At 45.5% G+C, this 18,804-nt stretch overlaps 1 protein-coding gene across 3 annotated transcripts in view; it reads left to right on the forward strand.

Moving 5' to 3' along the window:
* Positions 1-3,928: 3,928 nt before the first annotated feature.
* LOC135370998 (rap1 GTPase-activating protein 2-like) overlaps positions 3,929-18,804 on the forward strand; it is a 46,307-nt gene continuing 31,431 nt past the window's right edge. The window contains exon 1 of one of the 3 annotated variants that reach the window (XR_010415486.1): positions 3,929-5,437. The gene's annotated coding sequence lies outside the window, so the exon portion shown is untranslated. The remainder of the gene's footprint in view (positions 5,438-18,804) is intronic. The other 2 variants (XM_064604964.1, XM_064604962.1) reach the window with 2 other exon arrangements.

Below are 18,804 nucleotides of genomic sequence, written 5' to 3' on the forward strand. Positions count from 1 at the left end.
CCTTCTGACGCCATCCGCTCAAACGTTGCCTGCCTGCGTACTGCTGATGAGGCCCAAGAAGGCCGAAACAGCTGTCCAGTACTGGCATGGCGACGTTTGACTTACAAACATATGCTATACGTGCAGCCAAAGAGCTGCTGCTAGTTTTCCCCCCTTATATATATATATATACTTCTGCTGACAAGTTCCAAACTTTGGCGCTGCAAAAGTGTCGGAAAAGAAGGCATATCTGACGCTCCGATGTCCCGGCTATACAACAAAAAAGTCTGCGTCCTTGGGGCAAGAAAAGAGATGCATGTTTCAACAATGTGTCTTACACTCTGTCTTTCATAGTTTTGTTTAAAGTAGGGCAACTGCGCACCTGGCCAGTGTATACAAGGGGAACATGTTGCACAGAAATTTGCTTCCACAGGTGTTGCACACGTGGAGATACGAGCATTGTCGTCCTCTTCTTGCGCCCACAGCGAAATTATATTAAGTGAGCCTTGTGTGCTCTTCAGCGCGTGCGTGCGTTGTAACAGGATTTACGCATTGAAGGCTTTTCAACTACGGAGAACAAAGAATATGCATAGAAATTATTGATGCGTGTTATAAGTGGGCACTGAAGCACGTCAAAAGGGACGTTGTGGGCACGTCTGTGCCTCGAAGAGAGAATGATAAAGTATAGCTCAAAGATGTGAGATGTATACTGCAACGCCGGCACGTAGAACCCGTTAGCCGACATAGGTCTGGCTGACCGCTCCTTGCGTGGACGCCACCTCCTGTTTATTAAACTTATATATACCCCCCCCCCCCCATCACCTCACGTCTCCTAGTGCTAGCAACCGTGGGGTCTCGGGTCGGCGGGTCCCTGAAGAGGCCCTGGCCCCCGGAGCTCCATCTCCGACTGCCTTCCCCGTGTCGACGGTCCTGCACGGAACATGTCCTCCTCCGCTAGGATGCTGTACACGAACGACAACGGTCCTGCTTGCGTTTCTCCATAGGCAAGGTTGCAGTAAGTTCTCCGAGTTTCAGGGTGTTATACTTGGTCCTTGGGACAACTCATCTTCACAGCTTGTGACTATAGAAGTTCTTGGTCATTTCCATACGGATATCAATGTTGGTGCGATGCATTTTGGTGTATGTCACACTAACAGAACACTCCTGTTTTCATTTTTGATGTCGCCTGCCTCAACAACCCATGAATGCAGAATACAGAATATCGGTTCCTATTATCGGTTCCCTTGTGTGTGTGTGCGTGTGTGTGATCAACAACGGTGACTTTTCTATTGTTATCCATCTTCAGCATACGCGAACGGTATTTTGGTCTGGCACGTCTCCGACTTAAAGGGTAGTGATGTTCGCCGTGTTCTCACTCAGCCCTGAGGTATCCCTGTGTTTCGAGGGACCCTTTCGGTATAGCTTTGACAATGTTTCCTACACGCGCAGCGAGCGTGTGCCCAATGCCTTGCCAAAGCTACTGGAAGGGTCCCTCGAAGCACAGGGATCCTTCAGGGCTGCGTGAGAATACGGCGGTTAATATCTTAACTTAAATACTAAGTAATTAGGAGTAGATTTACACGTAAGGTGAGTCAGCATATTTGTGTGGCACCATGATGAACGAACCGCAGGGTAGGACTGCAAAATATTTGGACCACCTGGGTTCTTTTGACGTGCGCCGGAAAGCCTCCGACACACAGTGCTGGAAGTAATGTTAACTTAAATACTTTTGGCAGTAACTGGTACTTATTTCTTAAGTTACAGCTAAGGTACTCTCTTCATTAATTAATAAATTAACATATTTATTTATTTATTTATACTTTTTTTTTTAGTCAGGAAGGACGAGAAGCAATCAAATGCGTCTCTATTTTCCTTGGGCGCTATGCAGTTACATGTTGCATACATGTCATCTCATATATTTCGGGGTAGCCCATCCTCTTGCAGCGTAGCCTGCAGGAGAGGGCGGCGCCTTAGGTTTAGTAGACGCGTGGGACAGTGTGTTGGCATGTTAGTGAATGATTAGGGTTTGTCGAAGTCATGGAGTCTTGGCGAGCCAGGACGGCTATAAATGTTAATAACTGAAAAGCATTGTTGATTAAAACAACAGATGTATAGTTGAACGTGGCTTGCCCGCTTACGGTGGCTTTTCTTCTCACCACAACACCGGGCATCCGCGCGAGCCACATTCTCCGGCGTCAAGTCCGAGGAGAGTGTGCACCAAGATGTCCAGAAAATTTTCCTGAAGACGACCACCGTCTGATAAACCCGGGTCCACTGCATACGTGCACTTCGTTTAAAGAATGATGGAAGGACCCAATGGGTGGGGGGGGGGGTATAAATAGCACCAAATAGTACACACATGCGCCACATCCTCATAGCGCTGCGTCCTCTTGGCACCAGTAAATATAAACAAGAAAGCGAAAGAAGTGACATCGGAACGTATTGTTCGAGCTGTATTATAGTCCGTTGCTCTTGAGTGACAGCTTTTTGCCGCGAAACGTTGAAACAATGCAAATGCGTCCGAACAGCTGGAGCGTCGCCAGCCGGATATATGCCACTTGCAGCCCCGCACAGTTAACACTGCTTTTCTGAACGCACGTCACGTGGGATCGGAGTTAGGTTTGTGGACTCTAAAAAGAAACTTATTAATAAGTATGAGTGCCATAGAGAGTGTGATTTTACACGAGTTTCCGTTTGCATGGACCAAACAAGGAGTCAGGTGGCACCGCAAGGAGCAAACAAGAGGTTTTTTCTTGTCTCTGAATCAGTATATAAATAACAAAATAACAGAAACAATCAGGGCTGTTACAGGGAAAGCCCCATAATACGCTCCCTTAGCAAAAAGAAAAAAAAAAGAGGGGAAAAAAGAGCGGCTTGGTAGCCCGGGTCGTTCTGTCGACTGGGAGGTGTTGGGTTCGAACCCTATCACCGGCCTGTGGCTGTGCTGTCTGGGGTTTTCCAGCAGACTTTTTGTGCGTGGTTAATTTTGTGGGATTTGTATCCAGTAAAGGAGGACTCAAAAGAGTTTTCAGACGAATGTCGGCGGTTCCCCCTGAAGCCGGCCCAGGACGCACAGCAACATCTCTGTCCCCCCCTCCACCCAACCACTCCTTCCTGCTGACCTCTCTCTATATCTGGCCAGTCTGTACGCCGCTCATAGCAACAGTCGCTACGCGGCACTGAACACAAATAAAAAAAGAAGAAGAAGAAAAAGAAACACATAAGCAATAACGAAGTTTTGCACATTATTATTTAAAAAAATTATAACTCCATCGATATAAAAAAGATACAACAACGCGGAGAGTTAAATGCAAGAGAACAAACTGAGCTTATCCGCAGTCCTATACCCTGCGGCGCGTTCGGCATGTCACCACGCAACTATAGGCTGAAACAACCTTACGTGTAAATCTACTCCCAACTTGAATTTGAATTTGAGGTTGTTTATACGTGTACGCAACAATAAGCTTAAACTTTATTTTAAACGCGCTCGAAAAATCCCAAATTCGAGAACCAAAGAACGAAAATGAGAACGTCCCAAAATTAGTCTCGAGGCTGGTGGGATATGTAAGGTGCACATAGCGTCCTCGATATTATAAGGTCTAATGCGGCTCCTAAGGACGATGGCGACTGACATTTTAAAACGGTAGTATACGGTAAGGTTAGCGTAAAACGCGGGCTATAGCTGGTGGACGAAATCCATGAGTTTTTTATTTAAACCAGTATTTCAGCCAATTTAAATATACAGGTCCATGATGAAGCAAACCTTAGCGTGGGCGACACGAAATACACGAATATACACAACGGAGCTCAAAAGCTTGAGCGAAGCTCGAACTGTTCAACTGTTCAACTGTTCGAACTGCACAATGTTCGTGTATTTCGTGTAGCCCGTCATGTTCGGGCTTATTTCATCATGGGCCTCTTTATTTAAATTGGGTGGAAGATTTGGTTAAACAAAAATGTCTTATTACGCATATTCCCAACGGCAACTAATGACGAAGGAGAGCATCTCCATATCTGCTGAGTCATCCTGCTAGCCGTCCCAAGTATATTAATTGGCGTTCTTCCCACCGCGGCCCTAAAAGGTCGTTGGAAGCCAATCAGGACAGGAAGGCGCTAATATTGCGCGCGGTAAATATATCAATGAGCCCCTTCCTCCTTTCTCTCTGATAGGCCCGCGTCAAAGGGAAGCTTAATCACAATCCACGGCTTCGTATATTAGGGTTTCGAAATATTCTCATTTGCGGGAAAGTGGCGGTCTTATACTCTTGTGCTCGCGTTGCCTCAGCGTGGATCCTCATCAGATGCCGGAGATCCTTTAAAAGCAATGGGCTCTGTTATTGTTTATTTTTGCATCGTTTTTTTTCTTCCTGCAATATTTTTGTACATTTTTTTTCTGTTTTCTGCTTTGTCTAGGAGAGAAATGTTGATCATCTCTGTAGCAGGGCTGCTTAAAGTAAATATTTGCTGCTCTACTCTAGCAACTTTCGCTTAGTCACATTATGTCACGTACTTAGTGACATATTTTAAATATATTTTTTATAGTATCCTGTACATGTCTGGTCTACAGCAGCGCGTTTGGTGGACTGCCTTATGCGAGCGAATGTAAGCTATTCGACTGAAACGCAAGTGAAGTGCCAAAGAAACATCACGGTGTATACGGAAGTACAATACAAATTCCTTCGTTGGTTTTGAGTTTACCAGCGAACTGAGCAAAAAGCACAAGAAACACACAGACAAACAAACAGGAGAAAGAAAACAGGCGATCATCCGGTCAGTAACACCGTACAGTAAAAGAATATATATATTCAGTGAGATGCTTTTCGAGCACACATTTACTTTGTCAGTTTGAGGTTGAGTGCTACAAAAAATAAATAAAAACGAATAGTAAAAAATGAAAAGGGGAACAAGGCGAAATTGAATTTCTCCTCTCTCCCTTTTACTCTGTCAGTTGAGATCTACCACGATAGCTACATTGTAGAGTGCAGAGCAGACATAATTGACTTCCACACCTGTCGCCCACTGACCGACGCAACCTTGGCAGTTATTCCCACTAAAACGCGTTTCTAGCCACGCTGCCTGGCATCTGTCTGGGAGTCTGACCGTTCCTAGCTTTCAGTTTCCGTATCGGTTAACAAGTCCTTTGCCACAGGTTCACACATTCCCCCTTTTTTTTTTCCCTTGCTGCGGAGCGTTCATGCAGACGCAAAAGAGCGACCGATCCACTGCAGGCGACATCTAGGGAGCCATCTAGGGACAGCACGCGCTCATCTAGTGAGTATTTCCCCGGCGGCCATATTGACGTAGAGAGCAAGGAGCAGCGGTCCTCGCCTCCCTTGGTTGCTTCCTGCTGCCGGTGCGAAGAGCGTTGTACCGTTATTTGCTCGTGTGGTGAACTTCGTCTGGTGGATCGGGATGTTCATGCTTCAAACGTGGATACCGCAAACAACCGCCGGACCGGGTAAGTGCCATTTTCTTGGGCCTTTCGGAAACCACCGATCGAAGTGAATATAGACGGGGTACAAAGTGCGTTCTCGCAGTGGGTCGTTCGAACGGGTGGTGGGGAACGATCGCGAGAAGGCATTTAAAAGTAAGTGACCCGACAACGATAGTTGACGGTGTCGTCTGCTGCGAAGCGCCTGTGTGATTTCATTGTGCGTGAGGAGTGTCATAAGCGCCGGTTCGCTACGGCTATGTTGTACGCGGTCTGCACCGCGACAATTCCTATTTTGGACAAAATGACGCGCTGCATGTGTCATGTTGCTCTTGCTGTACTCGCACATGTGATCCGATCCGGGCCCCGCTAATTTTTGTACCCTTTGCAAGAACTCTACGGTAGGGGCATCATTGTTAGTTGAATTTTGGCGATAATTAACTGTTATTATTATTATTATTTATTTATTTATTGATTTATTTTAGTCCTTGTTGAACGCGTGACTTCGAGGATCATTTTCTCGTTTCTTCCTGTGTGCAGGGCCGATGCTAGGGGTGCGCGGGGCCTGAAGCAAAGGCACATCGCGGGGTCTGTTTCACACGATGAAGTGCATAATTGATATTTAAAAAAAAAAGAAGTAATCTCTGGTTGAGGACTTCGTGCGCGGGGCCTATGCAAGCGCGGGGCCTAAGGCGCCCCCCCCCCCCCCCCTATCATCGGCCCTGCCCGTGTGGATTAAGGAAACTATAATAAACTAGGATGCAACGGGTTCTCTACACTCTAAGAAAAAAGGGTGTGAAAAGGTGGTAACTTCTACAGTTACCACCTAGGTCAACATAGCGTCTGATAAAGGGTGTAAAAGGGTGGTAAAAGCAATTATCACATATACAAACTGCTACAAGAAGGCGTACGCCGAACTCGCTCACCGAATCAGAAGCGGTAACCCTATCATTCGTAGGTAGCAGGTAGAACTTTGCAACCTTTTACGCAGAACATATGCGACAATTGTTACCTCATAAAAGGTGTAACTGCTCCACCCTTTTTTTTTTTCTTTCTAAGAGTGCAATTACTACAGTTGATCACCTTTAACACGTTTATTGTTTCACAAGGTGTTATGTTTACTTACGCTCTATAAACTGTTCCTCTGGTTTCCCTGTCGTGCTTGCGACAAGGAAGAATTACCAACTTGGCACGCTTAACAGCGATCTTCGTTTCGCTTCTTTCTGCAATCAATCCTGCTGATGACTGTGCTTTAACGTGTCATCTGCACGTGGGAGGCAAAAGGGTCTGCAGCCACAGGACGTTATAATGTTTTCGCCGAATATTCCATAAAGACGTACTTGTAGTTGTCGCGAGAATATAGTCTTAACCATGTTTGTGACGCAACTATTATTTACATCTCTTACGCAGCTGTGTACGTGTAAGGTTCAATGCTTCTGCACTGACTTCCGATCCGAGTTGCATGCCGCAAAAGCAACGCGGTCATCGCTACTGTACGGCTGGTGTTGACGTTGAGGAACTCGCGTTTGTCAGACACGAAGGGGCGAGGCAAAACTGGTTTCCACCTTCTCTTTCTTTTTGGAAACAGCGTTATTATTATTATTTTTTAATAGCACCGAGTGAATTATGCCCAGAATAAAATACCAACAGACCCCACCCTGTGGTGTTGGCTACTTCGCAAATGACGCGGTCAACGCTTCAACGCGCGCGGTCACACGGACAAACCTCATCACACCTAGCTAATGCAACCCGCTGCAACATTATCGCGCATACGAGAACCTCTTTCTGAGCACAGATGTCACCTACGAGATTAGAACCGCCCTGAAAAGTGATACACGTGAGAGATAAGAGACGGAAGACGCAACACGTTCCAGATGTGTACAGCTTGCTTGTAGACTGTGGCTGCATGCGTCACTTCCGCATTTCGCCTGCTCTTCGTACCAAAGGTGGGATCGACCGGCATGCAAAGGGAAAACAGAAGCGAGAACGGCCCCTGCGGGACATTATTAACCCGCAACCATCAATTGGTGCACACACACGCACGGAATCTGTTGGAGGAAAAAAAAAGAAAAAGAAAACAAAAAAAACAAGGCACTCTAAAAATCGGTGGAGCAGCGCGCTCCAGGCCATGTACGCATTGCTTTCCTGGTTGGAGAGAGTTCTCCAATCTGCAAGAAAGCATGTCGTTGTTATGACTGCTTCTGGCGGAGAAGGTTATCTGCTCACGCAAATGGAATGACGCTGTATCTTCTTTGGATTGTTGGAAAGCTGTATTCCGTCGTCTGTTTTTTTTTTTTTTTTGTTCCGTGTTTGCGCCGCGAAGCAACTGTGGCTATATGAGCGGCGTACAGACGTGGACATATGGAGAGAGGACAGCAGGAAAGAATGAAGACAGGGAACTGTGCTGACATTCGTCTGGAAGGTCTTCGGAAGAACCCAGGGAAAACCTCGTCACTTCCCCGTGTCACTTCCCAGTCTCGGCGTGGAAAGCGATCATCCTATAACCACTCTGACACGGGAGCTAGTCGTCTGTTTGAAAAGCACATACAATCCGTACAACAACAACAACAATAAATGATGACGATCCGTACAATGCGATTATATAAGGTCTGACTATTTCGGGTTAGATGCCTTTCCCAGGTTCAGGGAAGGGAAAAATCGATTGCTACTTTATTATGGGGAATTTGGCTGAAATCGGGTGCTGTTGGTATACGTTCCGGTGTTGTCCAGCAAGCGGCACCACGTGTCGAAACGTCAAGTGTGCTTCGAATAGTTATTGTTTCAGTCGACTAATACTTATATCAGACGTGCGTATAGTTTGCTTACAACTAGTGTTCGTGATAAGTGACACAACGCGATACGTGATTGGAATTCGGGGAGAAATCGTGTTTATAACCCGAAAACTCCGACCCTACAATCTTAAAACATAACTTCAGCGCAAAGCACGATCCCAGCCAACCGTCATCCCGAACGACATTGTTCTCTCGCCTGGTTTGTTCTGTGCTATGTGGTGAAGTTCATTTTAAAGAGTGCATTGCTGTGCATACGCTGCTGTGCGGGAGCAATACCTCGGCCATTGCAGGAATTGTACGGTGGATGATGTCCTGCATCCCAGGGGCCCTTTCACGGAAGGACTCTCCAAAATTCGCAGCCTCGTCTGCTTTCTCCAGGAATCTGGCCTCGCTCAAAGGCTACGAGTACCTCCTCGCACTTCTCACCAATTCTGGCAATGACTGCCCTGCACTGTTAATATAGAACTTCACCACATAGGACGCTCCTGGCCAACCACCATACCGAATGATATCATTCTGTGTCACGATTCGTTCAAAACAGGGGGAGGAGCCTATCTGGGACAAGCATAATGTGCCCCAGATAGGCACCTCCTCCCGTTTTCAGCAAATAAGGATTCAGAATGATATCATTCGGAATGACGGTTGGCTAAAACCGTGCTATGTGGTGCCGTTCTGTTTTAACAGTGTAGATCTCAACTTTTGGCCGTCATCATTCCTTCATCTGTTATCATATCATCTCATCTCATCCTGGCTACAGTCGTGACGCAGCCCACATAAGTGAGGCCAACAACGGCAAGCCGGTCTTCGTCACCACCACCATCTGTTTTAAGAGTGCAGAAAAGAGTGGGGCTTTACAAACTACCTAATAATCATTTTCTTATTTCTTCGTTCACTTTGGTTACGGATCTTAGACTTTTCAGTTCATTTGGTAACTGCACTCTTAAAAATGAACTTCACCGCATAGCACGCTCCTAGCCAACCATTATCTCGAATGATATCGTTATCTTCCCTGATTTGCTGAAAACGGAAGGCGTACGCCTTTTTTGTGACAATTATGAACAGCATAAGTGTCACAAAAAAGGCATTCGAGATTATGGTTGGCTATAGGAGCGTGCTATGCGGTGAAGTTCATTTTTAAGAGTGTGCTCAAACTGTTGTAGCACGATTGATTGATTGATTTGTAAAAGAAAAAAATTGAGATGTTAGTTCCGGGCCACTCTGGACTGGCTACTCCAGGACGCGTTATTCGGAAAAGGAAGCGAAACTACACAAATCTATACACTTTGAAACGGAATGGATGAAAACATCGCCACCGATCGATGAGCCATCGCCAAGCCACCACCAAGTTGGTGGTGATGTTGTAAGCAGCTTTTCGTTATTGGCCTCGGGAGAAAGTGTCATCCTGTGCACCTGCAAATCGCTCGAAACAAAATTATCTGAACCATCGAATTTTGCTGAGAGAAGCTGAATGGACCGGCACAAATCAAATATCCTGGAAACGTTGCATCTGAATCATTCATGAAGTCCGTCTAGAAACCAACCTAGTTCCCCTGAGGTTGACATGAAGGCGGACTCGCGCCAAGGAAAGCGCCGAGTTCTCGTCTGTGCTGCAATGTATACAGACACATGTCCGCTGTAAACGAAATACGTGCGACCATGCGCCTGACCGTTCTATTGAAACTGTATACACCGCGCGAAATAACGTTGAGGTATGTTATAACAGACACGAGATTTACTCATAATGCTCTGCGTGGTGGAATGTGTGACGTAGGCAGAGAGTACGAGGGACACGAGAGGAAATATGGTTTTGGGATAGGGCTTTAATTTTTAAGAGAATATCATAAAAAATACAGATTTTTGTCAGTGTGTTCGTTCACACGGAGTCTCGTTTTACTCGAATTGTCGAATTACGAATTCTCGCAATTTTCCAACTTTCGCTTTATTCGAATCCTCAGATTACGAATTCTCGCTTTTTTCGCAAAACAGCTTACGTGTCCAAAAACCCAAAGCATCAGCGGTTTGGCTTCTGAGCATGCGCAGTGGCGACTACGCTATTTATTTGCGGCATTATCGTGATCGTCATAATGCAAAAAAAAAAAAAGAGAGAGAGAAAGAAAAAGAACTTGCTTGATCTCCACTCCTAGGGGAGGGGGATGAATAAACTGGGGAGCAATTAGAGCTTCTATAGTCTTCTGCAATGCCGTTGCTCCCCCTTGTAGTCCCCTATACCTTGAAACCTTACTCCCCAGCAGTGCAAGTAGTCCCTAAACCTGGCATAAATTATCACGCATTTACTCCCGGAAGGGTCTAATTGTGGTCGAAGCTAAAGGGACTAAAGTTATTCCTTCTTCTTCTTGTTCTTCTTCTTTTTTTTTTTCCAGTGCAGCTCCGTACGGAACACAAGCTTACATTCCATGCGTCTGTTATTTTGTGTCCGTGTCAACGAACAATTTTTGTCGTATCGTTCGGGTGCTGATTAAACGCGCGGCAGACGGCTTCGTTATTGCGGATCTGCCCCTGCTATACGCGCTCTTTCGACATGCACAAGAAAGTGAGCATGAAGGCGGTTGAGACAATGGCTCTGCATGAGAAACACGTGCCCATACAAACTGCGACACGAAATGCACAACCAACGCGGCTACGCGTCGCAGATCTTTTGGCGGCAGATGTCTGGAGCGCAAGTGTAACTGCCCAATATGCACGCATGCACTTTTAATGAACACTCCGTCTATAGACGGCTGTTCTTTATGCTATTCGTACGCAATGCAACGTACGCAAACATTACAACGCGCTGGTGCCTACACTCTTAAAAATGAACTTCACCGCATAGCACGCTCCTAGCCAACCATAACCTCGAATGATATCGTTATCTGCCCTGATTTGTTGAAAACGGGAGGCGTACGCCTTTTTTGTGACACTTATGCTGTTCATAATTGTCACAAAAAAGGCGTACGCCTCCCGTTTTCAACAAATCAGGGTAGATAACGATATCATTCGAGATGATGGTTGGCTAAGAGCGTGCTATGCGGTGAAGTTCAGTTTTAAGAGTGTACATGTACGTTATTAGTGTGCCAGTATAGCAGAAAAAAAAAGCACTGTCACGATATACGAAAGATTGCATAAAAAATAAATAAGAAAAAAAAAGTTGGAAAAACGTGCCGTCCTGAAGCAGCCAGTGGTTCGTACAATTCCTATAGAGAGAGGCGCAGTTTCCCGGAAATATTCCCTTCCGGGTGGCTCTGTCCGCCATTTCCTTCGCGTGATGATCCTCGCTTTCAAAAGAGGAAGAGGGATTTCTAGGAACATCAATGAAAGAAACTCCGTCACCGCAGCCGCTACATCTCCGCCGAAGATCGCCCCTTTCCGCGGCTTGATCGCGGTGGTGTAATTGCGGTATCGCAGTTTCGGTTTTTAGCAAACCGGGGATATCTGCCGAGAGGGAAACCAGATATCAAGGAAGCGTCGGATAACGTAGATGAAAACGCATCGAGCTGTCAGCGCGTTTAGCAGAAATGGTCTATTGAAGTCATATAGGAGCCACATGTTCGTCAACGACAAAAGTTTCAACGACAGAATGGCCTTCAAATCACGTTTTTTCTTTTTTTTGTCTAGTGATGGCTGAAAGGTTGTGACATTTTGAGAGTATTGAAGAGAAAAAGAGATTTTTCTTTTTTTTTTACGTGATACATACTCTGGAATACAGTATTTACGCATCTGTTTTCCTTAACTTTGCTTCGCACATGCGACTTTGGATCACACAAAGCCGTCACTCATACATCGATACACATAACAACAACAACAACAACAACAATAAATGAAGAAGAAGTGGTGATAAGCCTGCGTTAAAACAAATAGAAAATGAAAGAAACGGAAAAGTAGACGAATGTAAGTATACCGTGCCACACAATTCTATTGTGCCGCAAAATAATCTTGGAAGTGACTCGCCAAAGACGATATTAAAAAAAAAAACATTCAATTGTTTTGTTTTGTTTTCAATTGTTCAATTCAATTGTTTTTCAACAAATTGTTTTTTGTTTTTGTTTTTCTTGTTAGCTGCAATGCTTTGCTTAGTCTTTTCCCCACATTTCCGGAGTCCTAAATACTGTTTCCTAAATACTGTTGGTCCGTCAGGTGTACTTGCAACACCTTCCAGTTTTGATCAATCTGACAGCTTGAGGACACATTGCAACATTTTGTTTGCCTCTGCGACTTGAGACTGTACCGGGTCCACGTCGAAGGTTGTGGACGCGTATTGTACTTATGGGCAACGCACACTTTGGTGCACTGAAACGTTTTCTGAAGACATTGACGCCTCCATTGCTGTCAACATACGCCAACATTGTTCATACTCAGCCGCTTAGCTCGATCGACAGCACATTTCACATTTTTCACGAGCGAGCAAATATGAGGATAGTCTGAAGCTTCCAGTATAGTGATGAGATGGAACGCGAAAGAAAATAATCGGAACAATCTTAGAAGATTTGCATCACAACGGCCGTTCTACATTCTTCCCATTGAGATTCAAGGGAGGAAGCGGGAAAGCATGATGGTATATATATATATAATGCGAGCCTTTCGAAATGCAAATTCCACGAAATATTGCCAAGGAAAGTCTGTGTTAGAAAATAGAAGTGGGCCGAATCAGCCCTTGGCCTCTTGTATAGATATTCAGGGGTGTTACTCCAGCTAAATACTTCGTTGCTGGCGCAACCAGCTTTTTGTAATTGTGACAGCCTCCCTTTGAAATATGTATAATAGAGGAACGTAGTGGAATGTGGGGCATAATTCAATTTACGTAGAGGAAGTTCTTTTCCAGAAGTGCACAAAAAAAAAAAGAAAAAGAAGAAGAAAATAATTGGAAATAGATTCACACGTAAGGTGAGGGAACTAATCTTTAAAAGAAGTTTTTGTTACAATGGCCACTCAGTTATCACAAGCCTGCATACCAATTGGTTGGCTTGCTTTGTTATATGTTCAGCTCTCGTTCGCTCGTTCGTCCGTCCGTCCGTCCGTTCGTTCGTTGGTTTCTCTCTCTCTTTCTTTCTTTCTTTGTTATTTGCAACTTCCTGCGTTGAGTTCACGGAGGTCACTGTGTGACGTTTTCTTTCTCCATAAGCTTTTGAACAATAAGGTCGATTCAAGTTGCCTTCTCTCTGACATATGTTTTCGATGCACTGCTCGTTCTAGTAAGACTCCTTTACTTTTTTACCCGTCCGTGTGTAACTCAATAGTACCTACTTCTCGAATGCAACTTTTGTATAATCAGATAGTGTGCGCGGATCTTGATATTTTCTCTAATTATAGACAATTTAGGTCTGTATGCGTATCGATTATTTGTTAATTCCACAGTATTGTATAACTTGCGCCTATGTACTGTAACTAGCCTATGTAACTTGCCTATGTACTGTATCTGTATTTTGTAATTTTGACTGGTGCACTGCCTAGAAGGCCTCTGGCTGTTGGCAGGTACCGAACAAAAATAAACTCACTTATCACTTATCACCTACTTGAATCTGAAGCAGTATAGAACGACACGCCTTGTTTCGCTTTTCTTTATTATTCGCACAGCCACGAAGAAATGAAAGATTGAAAAAGAAAAAAAGCATACGTAAGGTACTTCGAGGTCAAATGGATTATATAACTAGGCATAACCGTCCGTCGGCAATATTTTCATGGTCGAGAAACCCTCCAGTAACGATATAGACATTTCCAGTAGCTGCATTCAGGAACAAAGTAACGACATTGTATTCTGTGGTGAGCTTAGAGTGTTAAGAACCGATGTGGTGCTATACGTCAGTCCCACAATGTGCTTATCTTATATACAGTCTGCTACATTGTGAACATGAACTTCGATTACCGAACTTCCTGTTTATTTTTCCTGTTTGCGCTGTGTGAGAAATGATCGAAAATGGTTTTGCCGAAAACCGCTCTTTCCAGGTTTCGAAAAAAAAAAAAAGAAAACAATAATAATTTTTCCGCCGAGTGTCTGAAAATATCATTGCCAGATTGTCAAGTCTTTTTTTATTATTACTTTCTTTCCTTTTTCGTACATAGTGGCTGATAGCGAAAAGATCTAACTATTTCAGGATTTTTAAGAAAAACGAAAGAAGATAGAGAGGAGCGATCCCGAATTTTGCCCTAGAAAAAAAAAAAATAATAACAAAGAGAGAGAGAGAGAGGGAGAGAAAGAAAAGACACTATAGCTGCTTGCTGGAAGTAACCTCTTCCCTTCCCTCAAGTCTCTGTTTGTCTCGGCTATCGAGCGAAGGGCAGGGTACATTGTGAAGTCTGCCTTAAGGCTCGCACTGCTGTATTTATTGTTTTGAATCCGTGTTAGCACCGCGAAGCAACTGTGGCTATGAGCGGTGTGCAGACGTTGGACAGATGGAGAGGGGACAGCAGGAAGGAGTGGAGGACAAGGGGGATTGCTGTATTTGGTCTACAGACTTTTGTCCTATTGCCTCATTAACTGGACTCGCTCATAAGTTGACCCCTGTTTGTTTGTGTTTTGGTGTGTGTGTGTGTGTCATGGACGTTTTGGGTTGCGTCATTTTGCCTTTTCTACTTTCTGTTCTATCCTGGTGTACTGAAGTAGCCTGCTCCGGCTTTGTCGAGACCCACATCTTCATATTTTTCATTTTTAAATCAATCAATCAATCAATCAACCACGCCTCTTCCCTGCATCGCGGTGCATTGCATTTCTTCCGGAGGAATTAAATGAATTAAAGGCGTTAAATTTTCGACGTAGTTAAATGTCAATTTTCACATATTTACCGAAAAGCACAGTCGAAACAGAAACAGGTGACGATTCGTATACTGGTCGAGCGTGCCTGCCAAGAACTCGTCCACGTATACAGCGACACGTTTACGTGCCTGCGTTTGGTCATTGTACGTAGGCGTGCTCTTAATATGAGTATCGCGATGCGTCACGCCCTTGCTCGACCCGTCCTTGTCGATGCCCTTGCACGACATACAATACATGGCCGACTGTGAGCAGTGTTCTGCACAACCGTTGAAACGTCGACACCTTTCTCTTGTTTCGGGTCTCGAGTAAGGCGATTCCCCCTTTGTCAACTCACTGGGCGAGCCGCCCAGAATTCAGACACCCAGGAGTTATCATCGGGAAAATACGTTACGCACAGAGAGGCGGAAATGCGAGCACGATGCTGCCGGAAAGGGAAGTACACGCATGGGGGGAATCCGTAAATTGCATATTCCTTCAACGAATTGATTGTTTTACAGTTTTACGTATCGACAGGATGCGAGTAACAAACTTGAAGGTGTTGCAAAACGGAATGACGTACGAACTGGCTGGAGGGTCGTATTGGAGGCTCGTGCGAGCCGAAAGGAACAACGAGTGTTGCCGACGGTATAAATCCGAGGGTACTGCAGACAAGTCATACTGGATTGGAAGGTACCCTGTCCTGTTCGTATACGATAGTCAAACAAGTGTCTGCAGGATAAGTACATCCAGACCACGACCTAATAGCGACCATGTCATAATCGGCAACCCCTATATGAGGAGCCAGTCTGCACGATCCGCGAGGAGCGCTACACATCTGCCAGCGACATCTACAACAGCAACAAACAACTTTATTTTTACAACAGCGAGATCTACATCATGATTGAACATGATGTAGAACAGTGGAAATTTGAATTTTGAACGCGCAGATGCTGACATACGACTACCGTTGTAGATGACAGCAACACCTTCTATGAAAACGCGCAGAATGATGATGATGATAATCAACTTTGGAAATAGCATCTCCCGTGGGACATCCACCGATTTTTCAAAAATACTAAGGTAAACTGAAGCACGAAGTATTGTAGAAATTAAGGAAGCAATAACAGGGCCGATGAGTAGCGCCGCCTCCAAATACGGCGCTAGGAAAGGGATGCCCATGGTCGTTATAACCTGTCGTGATCCAGACATACCTATATACGTACCAAGAGACACTGAAGCTTGTGCTCTGACGAATGTGGAGCTCCACACAATACAGGAACCACGTGCCAGCGGGCTTGCAGTGACAAGCGAGAATCTTTGCCCCTCCGAATGCTCACAATATGTTGACGACAATTCACGGATGAACTTTCGCTTCCAGTCCAACAACAATGCCCTCCTGCCGTCAGAACCGCACATAAGTATATCCAATGCGACGTCCAGGAACCCACTGAGATAAGACGTTGCACGGTTCTGGTCGCTGGCCCTTGGCTAAGCAGCAAATTTGCGGACAACAAAATCACAGTCTCTGTCACGTTGATTTGGTTGGTTTATTTCTGTATAACTGTTTCGCTGTTCTCTTCGAACCATCAGTTCTACATTTCATATGTCATACTAACTTCGTGTATTTGTTGTTATTCTTTCCGAAACGAAATTTCAAGATTTTTCTCCGGGACACTGGTCTCCTCTCTACCCCAGGGGCGTATTTAGGGGGGGGGGGGGGGGTCCGGATGTCCTGATTCCCCCCCCTCAATTCCAGACTTGAACATAGGGTTCAATGGACCAATCCCAGCATGCACCTGCCCCCCCCCCCCCCTCCTCTCGGAAAAATCCTAGATCCGCCGTTGCTCTACACTCTTACAAATGAACTTCACCGCATAGCACGCTCCTAGCCAGCCATAATCTCAAATGATATCGTTATCTGCCCTGATTTGTTGAAATCGGGAGGCGTACGCCTTTTTTGTGACAATTATGAACAGCATAAGTGTCACAAAAAAGGCGTACGCCTCCCGATTTCAACAAATCAGGGCAGATAACGATATCATTTGAGATTATGGCTGGCTAGGAGCGTGCTATGCGGTGAAGTTCATTTTTAAGAGTGTACCCTATGATCTGCCTGCGTACCTGTGTGCTGTGTGTGTTTTTTTCTGTGCTGTGGTTTTGCCTACCGTTCTGATGTATTACTGACACCACTGACTATCGACCCTATTTAGCATCGTTAATCACCTCATCATCAGGACACATCTCATCCTGCCCCGTTGTGCCTTGGGGTAGTGGGCCCCATTACGTGGCGAATTTCCCCATTCATTATCATTAACTTATTTGTTGTTGTTGTTGTTGTTCCGAAACGAACGGTACCGCACCTCATGAACATCGATGTCTCCTTTAGACTCAGTCGGCCCTTAGTGACAGATGACGCACAAGAAAGCACCAATGAGAAGCGTCATCAGACGAAGAACGACAGCGTCAACTTCACCTATAGACAAAACGGCAGGCAGTCATTCTGTAACGTTACTCCACGGTACTCTAGACTAAATAAAGATATTGCCAATTGCGAATCGATATGTAGTAATCATTAAGAGTGCGCCAATCAGAGCCCTTCTTTCAGCGGCCGTAGCCATGGAGACTGAGGCGGCATTGGCCAGCAGCCGTTGGTAGCAAGAGGCATGCTCTGTTCTAAATAGTCTACTTGATGAACCGCGACTCTTGATGTCGGCGTAGTCAACTTAAACAACGGCTGTCTTGATGTTTTTCCCTGGGGTTTCCTGGGGTCAGTTTGCTGTAAGGTCGGTTCACGCAGAGCGCACGAGTCCCGCCTATGGGAGCATGTGCTGCCATAATAAGCGGGCAATCAGCTCGGCAACCGTGATGCCGCAACCGAGTAGCGAAGGCGAGAGATGAGGCATCGAGCAGGTCTTGTTTTGTCTATCGGCTGTATTCATCTGCCGTGGTTCATCTTCTTTGCGGTTTAAACGGAAGTGCCGCCATGTTGAGCCTTCGTTCCAGTTCTCGCTTGTAGTTCGTCTCTGCGTGAGGGAACGGGTAAAAATTGGGGAAACACCCCCACGTGCACCCTGAAAACAGAACTTCACCGCATGGCACACTGTGCGCGAAACCATTGACTCGAATGATAGAGCTGTCGACTGTGGTTCGAAGAGAGAGGGCGGAGTGCTCCTTTTTGTGGCAATTACTATCATGAATTCAAATTGACACAAAAGGGCGTACGCCCACTTCTCTCTTGAATCAGAAGCGACAGTTCGCACAAAGCGTGCACTCTTAAAAATGAACTTCACCGCATAGCACGTTCCTAGCCAACCATCATCTCGAATGATATCGTTATCAGTCCTGATTTGTTGAAAACGGGGGGCGTACACCTTTTTTGTGACAATTATGAACAGCATAAGTGTCACAAAAAGGCGTACGCCCCCCGTTTTCAACAAATCAGGGCCGATAACGATATCATTCGAGATGATAGTTGGCTAGGAGCGTGCTATGCGGTGAAGTTCATTTTTAAGAGTGTGCTATGCGGTGAAGTTCTGCCTTTAGATCATGACGAAGTGTCTGTCCGCTGATAAGACAGCACTATACGGGAGTGTTCGTTACCCGGCATGGGCCCCCTCGCCTTGAAATTTGCCCGCCCCCTCAATTTGCGTACGCCCTTCTTTTGTGGGAAGGATCAATGCGGCCGCTTCATGGGCAATAGGGAAAAGAGGGAAACTGGGAAGCTGCGCAGACAGCTCACCTACAGGACGTTCCGATAGTCGCATTCCCTATAGTCTGCTGCGATGAAGACTAGCCACGCCGGCTAGTTGAGAGCACCCGTAGAAATTGCAATGCCTGTCGACGACATCGAGGTCTCCACGTCTGGTAAGCTTGCGGCG

This window comes from Ornithodoros turicata, chromosome 10 (assembly GCF_037126465.1).
Source record: "Ornithodoros turicata isolate Travis chromosome 10, ASM3712646v1, whole genome shotgun sequence".
Taxonomy (NCBI): domain Eukaryota; kingdom Metazoa; phylum Arthropoda; class Arachnida; order Ixodida; family Argasidae; genus Ornithodoros; species Ornithodoros turicata.